This window comes from Capra hircus, chromosome 20 (assembly GCF_001704415.2).
Source record: "Capra hircus breed San Clemente chromosome 20, ASM170441v1, whole genome shotgun sequence".
In the NCBI taxonomy this organism is placed as follows: domain Eukaryota; kingdom Metazoa; phylum Chordata; class Mammalia; order Artiodactyla; family Bovidae; genus Capra; species Capra hircus.
The window spans coordinates 44,247,705-44,255,499 of NC_030827.1; positions in this window are offsets into that span (position 1 = coordinate 44,247,705).

The window sequence follows — 7,795 nt, forward strand, 5'->3', positions numbered from 1 at the left end:
AAGTCCGTTATACACATCTGTGTCTTTTTTCCTGTCTTGCATACAGGGTCATCATTGCGATCTTCCTAAATTCCATATATATGTGTTAGTATACTGTATTGGTGTTTTTCTTTCTGGCTTACTTCACTCTGCATAATCGGCTCTGGAGAGGGTGTGGAGAAAAGGGAACCCTCCTACACTGTTGGTGGGAATGCAAACTAGTACAGCCACTATGGAGAACAGTGTGGAGATTCCTTAAAAAATTGCAAATAGAACTACCTTATGACCCAGCAATCCCACTGCTGGGCATACACACCAAGGAAACCAGAATTGAAAGAGACACATGTACCCCAATGTTCATCGCAGCACTGTTTATAATAGCCAGGACATGGAAACAACCTAGATGTCCATCAGCAGATGAATGGATAAGAAAGCTGTGGTACATATACACAATGGAGTATTACTCAGCCTTTAAAAAGAATTCATTTGAATCAGTTCTGATGAGATGGATGAAACTGGAGCCGATTATATTTCATACTTTTTCCATCAGAAGCCCTTAGCCTATTGATCTTTTTTAACCACCAGTCTGAAACGTGACCTCCGACCGCTCTGGTTGTGAGGCTTGCTCTACTCTCCAAGTTGTTCTTTTTGTTTTGTAGAATACTTTGCATTTTTTTTTTTTTTTTGAATGCACAGCTGTGGTAAATAGGCCTTTGTGTGAAGGTTTATCTGGTTAGGAGTTAGACTGGGTCTATTGTTGGCTATACCTGAAGTTGTCTAAGGCTAACATTTCCTCCTGTGTTCTTGTTTTAATGTCCCCTGTTGTCTTCGGCTTGCCTAGAGGCTCCTTCTTAAATAAATAAAAAATGAGCGTTTCCTTTAGGCATACTTTTTTGTTTTAATACAATAGCCCTAGTGATATGGTGGTAAGGTATCGTGGAAGGGATACACACTCTGTTATTAGGGTTCAGCCTTTTAATGATCCTGTGACCTGCTGAATTGCTTCTCAGTTTGCACTTCCCTTTCTTGGGTGAGCAAGGAAGTCTACAGGGGCTGGAGTTTGATATTTCTTTTCTTCCATGTGAAAAGGTACAGTGGGCTGAAGTTGGGTATTTTCCCTTCCCCAGAATGCTTAGACTATGGTAAAATATTTTCCGTTTAGGATAGGCCTTGTTAAGAAGACTAGAATGTTAGCAGCATTTTGAAGTACTATTTTAGAATGTCTGCTTTTCCTAGCTCCCTGACGGAACCATGTGTGTGGAGAGGGATGAGTTCTTCAAACTTCTATGTATGAACCTGATAGAAGTCCTAGAGGTAAAATGAACAAAACTTTAGAGATGGATTAAAGTGACCTTCTTCTGGAGCTTTTAACTTTCCAGTTGGTACATATTGAAACTCCAGGAATTTGTCAATTACACTGGGAAAGGTCAGTTTTCATTTCAATCCCAAAGAAAGGCAACGTCAAAGAATTCTCGAACTACCGCACAATTGCATTCATCTCACACGCTAGTAAAGTAATGCTCAAAATTCTCCAAGCCAGGCTTCAACAGTACGAGAAAGGTGAGCTTCCAGATGTTCAAGCTGAATTTAGAAAAGGCAGAAGAAGCAGAGATCAAATTGCCAACGTCCATTGGACCAGCAAAATAACAAGAGAGTTCCAGAAAAACATCTATTTCTGCTTTATTGACTATGCCAAAGGCTTCGACTGCATGGATCACAACAAACTGTGGAAAATCCTGAAAGAGATGGAGATGGGAATACCACACCACCTGACCTGCCTCTTGAGAAATCTGTATGCAGGTCAAGAAGCAATAGTTAGAACTGAACATGGAACAACAGACTGGTTCCAAATAGGAAAAGGAGTACATAAAGGCTGCATATTGTCATCTTGCTTTTTTAACTTATATGCAGAGTACATCATGAGAAACACCGGGCTGGATGAAGCACAACCTGGAATCAAGATTGCTGGGAGAAATGTCAATAGTTCAGATATGCAGATGATAACACCCTTATGGCAGAAAGCAAAGAAGAACTAAAGAACATCTTAATGAAAGTGAAAGAAGAAAGTGAAAAAGTTGGCTTAAAACTCAACATTCAGAAAACTAAGATCATGGCATCTGGTCCCATCACTTCATGTCAAATAGATGGGGAAACAGTGGAAACAGTGACAGACTTTATTTTTGGGGGCCCCAAAATAACTGTAGATGGTGACTGCAGCAATGAAATTAAAAGACTCTTGCTCTTTGGAAGAAAAGTTATGACTAACCTAGACAGTTTATTAAAAAGCAGAGATATTACTTTGCCAAAAAAGGTCTGTCTAGTCAAAGCTATAGTTTCTCTAGTAGTCATGTATGGGGGTGAGATTTGGACCATAAAGTAGGCTGAGTGCTGAAGTACTGATGCTTTCAAATTGTGGTACTTTCAGATTAAGTATCTCAAAGCCTCTTGAGAGTCCCCTGGAGTGCAAGGAGATCAAATCCAGTCAATCCTAAAGAAAATACACCCTGAATATTCATTAGAAGGACTGATGCTAAAGCTGAAGCTCCAACATTTTGGCCACCTGATGTGAAGAATCAATTCATTGAAAAAGACCCTAATGCTGAGAAAGACTGAAAGCAAAAGGAGAACGGGGTGGCAGAGAATGAGATGGTTAGATAGTATCACCAACTCAATGGACATGAGTTTGAGCAAACTGTGGGAGACTTTGGAGGACAAAGGAGCCTGGTGTGCTATAGTCCATGGGAATCTGACTAAATAACAACAACAAATTTATTCCTTAGGTATAAATTTTAACAAATTGAGTTTGGTATAATTTTATTATTAAAAAAGAAAACTTACTAAGTGACTGAATGAAGCTATATTCCAACCATCATCATAATTTTATTTGAGAGGATACCAAAAGCATAATTCATAAAATGAAGAGATAAAAAATGAATTGCACTTCATCACATAAAAGATTGTTGTGCTTCAAAAGATACCATTAACAGAATGAAAAGATAAGACTGGAAGGAAATATTTACAAACCATATGTCTCATAAGGAATTTGTATCTAGAATATGTAGAAAACTTTTAGAAGTCACTAATAAAACAAAAAATAAGACTATTAAAATTTTGACAAAACATTTGAGTAGAGCAAATTTAATTTCACTGTAAGAATAATTAATAAGCTCATTAAAAATTGTTCAAGATCATTAGTCATTAGGAAATGCAAATTAAGACCACAATTAAATGCCATTTTGTACTCAGTAGAATATTTATATTAAAAAGACATTCAGTGCCAACAATACAAAGCAGCAGCTGGGATACAAATCAAACAAAATGCAACTCAGAAATTAGAACAATAGCTACTATTAATCTGGCATTTCTTTTAAATAAATTAATCTAAGTTTATAAAATGTTTGAGTGATTCTGTAATTAAAACTACAATAATCCAATTTAAATGAATTAATTAATTTAAAAACCATAGTAAACTGATATTATATACCTACTAACATAGCAAAGGGAGAAGGAAACGGCAACCAACTTCTGTATTCTTGCCTAGAGAATCCCATGGACAGGGGACCCTGGTGGCCTGCTGTCCATGGGGTCACACAGAGTCAGACACGACTGAAGCAACTTAGCATGCATGCATGCATTGGAGAAGGAAGACACGACTGAAGCGACTAACCATGCATGCATGCATTGGAGAAGGAAATGGCAACCCACTTCAGTATTCCTGCCTGGAGAATCCCAGGGACAGAGGAGCCTGGTGGCCTGCTGTCTACGGGGTTGCACAGAGTCGGACACGACTGAAGTGACTCAGTAGCAACAGCGGCGGCAGCAACATAGCAAAATTTAAAATAACTATCCATGCCAGTGTTGTTGAAAACATCTAGAAACTGCAACTCTTAAATTCTGCTGGTCTGAATATAAGATATTATAAATAGGAAATATTTCTTACACACATTTGAAATTTATTTAAATATTAAGCAAAATTATACCAGCGAATAATAAACAGTGTATACAGTATATAAAAAACAAATAAATGTTTTTCAATGTCAGAGATAGCTATGTGTGTCTATTAAATGACAAAATAAGGTATACCCGTAGTGACTGAAATATTTTGTCTTAATTATATCAGTGTCAATATCCTGGTTCTCACTGTAATATAGTTTCTCAAGAAACTAAATAACGGATGTGCACAACCTCTTAATGTTGCTTTCAACTACATGAGAAACTACAATAACTCAAAATTAAAGCCTGCTTAAAAAAAACATAAATATGCATTTACCATATGATTTATCCATTCCACATCTGGTTATTTACATAAGAGAAAATAATACTTATGTTACATGATGAATTGTACATAAATATTTTTATTATAATATTTCAAAACTATAGCTAATGCACATGTCCATAAATGGATGGATATATCAACAAACTGTTGTGCATACAAAAATTAGAACACTATTAAGCAATGAAAACAAATATAATACTAATAAGCACAATGATACAGATTGGTATCAATTATGTTGCGTTAAAAACAGATGAAAAGCAGTATATACTGTATGATTCTATCTATTTTAAAGTCTAGAAAATCAATAATAGTCTATGGTGATAGCAGACCTATGCTTCCCTTAGTTTACAGAAGAAGGGTATTGGGTTTTGGTTGTGGGCAGATATGTTTACCTTTTTGATTGTGGTTATAATTTCACATGTGTAAGCTTGTCCAAAATATTTGAAATCAAAGTTGTAATAGTCATACAATTTAATATTGTTTATCAATGAAAGGAATTAAGTACTGATACAGGGCATGGCATTGATACACCTTAAAACATGCTAAGTGAAAGAAGGAAGACAAAATATACTACATACTAAATGATTCCACTGATATAAAAGCTCAGAATAGGCAAATCCATAAAGACAGAAAGTATATTTCCCAGAAGATGGGTGACAGAAGGAATTACTAATGTGTGCTGCTTCTTCATGTAGTGATAGCATTTTTCTAAAATTAGATATTTGTTATAGTTGCACAATTCCACACATATTCTCAAAACCACTGTACTGCATAAGAATGAATTTTATATATGAATTATATCTAAATAAATCTTATATTTAAAATGTAGGAATAGATTGTTGGAACACTCTGTCAATGTAGACATTTGCTAATCACCAATAGACCCTGAGGTAGTACAGTAGTAAAAGAACCCACCCGCCAGTTCAGGAGATGCAAGGGACATGGATTCAGTCCCTGGGTCAGGAAGATCACCTGCGTAGAAAATTGCAACCTGCTCCAATATTCTTACCTGGAAAATTCTATGGACAGAGGAGCCTGGTGGACTACAGTCCACTGTGTCACAATGAGTTGAACACAACTGAGTAACTGAGCATACACACACACACACACACACACACACACACACACACACACGACCCTCTAGTATATATGTCTTTGCATGTTAAAATCCATGAATGTTTTGACCAATAGAGCAGAAGTACCTTTCAAAATCTACTGCAGGCAGGTGTATGATGCTTTTGAGGGTTGCCATTCTAAAATCAGTATCTCAAAATGTTTAAGCATTTGAAGATTCTTGACTTACCTAGGACAAGAGAAAATATGGTAAAGAATGACAACTGTTTTAAACATTTGTAGCCATTTCACAGAAATGCTTTCTCTGTAGATCTAGAGGGTAGTCCAAGAACAGGTATGTGAAAATTATAAGGCAATTTTAATTTATCAATGCCTTTAGCCACTCTATGAATGGTATGAAAAGGAAAAATGATAGGATACTGAAAGAGAAACTCCCCAGGTCAGTAGGTGCCCAATATGCTACTAGAGATTAGTGGAGAAATAACTCCAGAAAGAATGAATGGATGGAGCCAAAGCAAAAACAATACCCAATTGTGGATGTGACTGGTGATAGAAGTAAGGTCTGATGCTGTAAAGAGCTATATTGCATAAAAACCTGGAATGTTAGGTCCATTAATCAAGGCAAATTGGAAGTGGTCAAACAGGAGATGGCAAGAGTGAATGTTGACATTCTAGGAATCAGCAAACTAAAATGGACTGGAATGGGTGAATTTAACTCAGATGGTCATTATATCTATGAATGTGGGCAGAAATCCCTTAGAAGAAATGGAGTAGCCACCATGGTCCACAAAAGAGTCTGAAATGCAGTACTGGGATGCGATCTCAACAATGACAGAATGATCTCTGTTCTATTCCAAGGCAAACCATTCAATATCACAGTAATCCAAGTCTATGCCCCAACTAGTAACGCTGAAAAAGCTGAAGTTGAATGGTTCTATGAAGACCTACAAGACCTTATAGAACTAACACCCAAAAAAGATGTCCTTTTCATTATAGGGGCCTGGAATGCAAAAGTAGGAAGTCAAGAAACACCTGGGACAACAGGCAAATTTGGCCTTGGAGTACAGAATGAAGCAGGGCAAAGACTTATAGAGTTTTGCCAAGAGAACACACTGGTCATAGAAAAAACACCCTCTTCCAACAACAAAAGAGAAGACTCTACACATGGACATCACCAGATGTTTAACACTGAAATCAGATTGATTATATTCTTTGCAGCCAAAGATGGAGAAGCTCTAAACAGACAGCAAAAACAAGACCGGAACTGACTGTGTCTCAGATCATGAACTCCTTATTGTCAAATTCAGACTTAAATTAAAGAAAGTAGGGAAAACCACTAGACCATACAGGTATGACCTAAATCATATTCCTTATGATTATACAGTGGAAGTGAGAAATAGATTTAAGGGACTAGATCTGATAGAGTGCCTGATGAACTATGGATGGGGGTTTATGACACTGTACACTAGACAGGGATCAAGAACATCCTTATGGAAAAGAAATGCAAAAATGCAAAATGGCTGTCTGGGGAGGACTTACAAATACCTGTGAAAAGAAGAGAAGTGAAAAGTAAAGGAGAAAAGGAAAGATATAAGCATCTGAATGCAGAGTTCCAACGAATAGCAAGAAGAGATAAGAAAGCCTTCCTCAGCGATCGATGCAAAGAAATAGAGGAAAACAACAGAATGAGAAAGACTAGAGATATCTTCAAGAAAGTCAGAGATACCAAGGGAACATTTCATGCAAAGATGGGCTTGATAAAGGACAGAAATGGTATGGAACTAACAGAAGCAGAAGATATTAAGAAGAAGTGGCAAGAATACACAGAAGAACTGTCCAAAAAAGATTTTCACGACCAAGATAATCACGATGGTGTGATCACTCACCTAGAGCCAGACATCCTGGAATGTGAAGTCAAGTGGGCCTTAGAAAGCATCACTATGAACAAAGCTAGTTGGAGGTGATGGAATTCCAGTTGAGCTATTTCAATTCCTGAAAGATGATGCTGTGAAAGTGCTGCACTCAATATGCCAGCAAATTTGGAAAACTCAGCAGTGGCCACAGGACTGGAAAAGGTCAGTTTTCATTCCAATTCCAAAGAAAGAATGCTCAAACACAATTGCACTCATCTCACATGCTAGTAAAGTAATGCTCCAAATTCTCCAAGCCAGGCTTCAGCAATACGTGAACTGTGAACTTCCAGATGTTCAAGCTGGCTTTAGAAAAGGCAGAGGAACCAGAGATCAAATTGCCAAATATCCGCTGGATCATGGAAAAAGCAAGAGAGTTCCAGAAAAACATCTATTTCTGTTTTATTGAGTATGCCAAAGGCTTTGACTGTGTGGATCACAATAAACTGTGGAAACTTCTGAAAGAGATGGGAATACCAGACCACCTGACCTGCCTCTTGAGAAACCTATATGCAGGTCAGAAAGCAACAGCTAGAACTGGACATGGAACAGACTG